The sequence below is a fragment of the Arachis ipaensis genome, chromosome B10 (genome assembly GCF_000816755.2).
Source record: "Arachis ipaensis cultivar K30076 chromosome B10, Araip1.1, whole genome shotgun sequence".
Taxonomy (NCBI): domain Eukaryota; kingdom Viridiplantae; phylum Streptophyta; class Magnoliopsida; order Fabales; family Fabaceae; genus Arachis; species Arachis ipaensis.
The window spans coordinates 26,527,580-26,527,910 of NC_029794.2; positions in this window are offsets into that span (position 1 = coordinate 26,527,580).

Consider the following 331-nt stretch of genomic DNA (forward strand, 5'->3'; position numbering starts at 1 on the left):
CATGCATAAGGGAATTTGATTTCTCAAAGATTAAACAGCTCAATTTGGTACATAATTCGTGCCCCCTTTTTTTTTCTAAACTTATGAGTGAGACTCGAACATGTAGTTTCTAAGTGAGTATAAAAAGACTATATCATTTGAATTATAATTCGTTAGTAATATAATACGTGCTCTTCTTATTTTAGCAAATTTAATCTTTCTATTAAAAAATAATAAGTGTATTTCTGATTAAAAAAATTGTACATTTAATATAACCATTATTTTTTAAAAAAATATTTAGCAAGACTTTATCCTCTATATAATCAATAAAATATTTTTATGATATATGTCT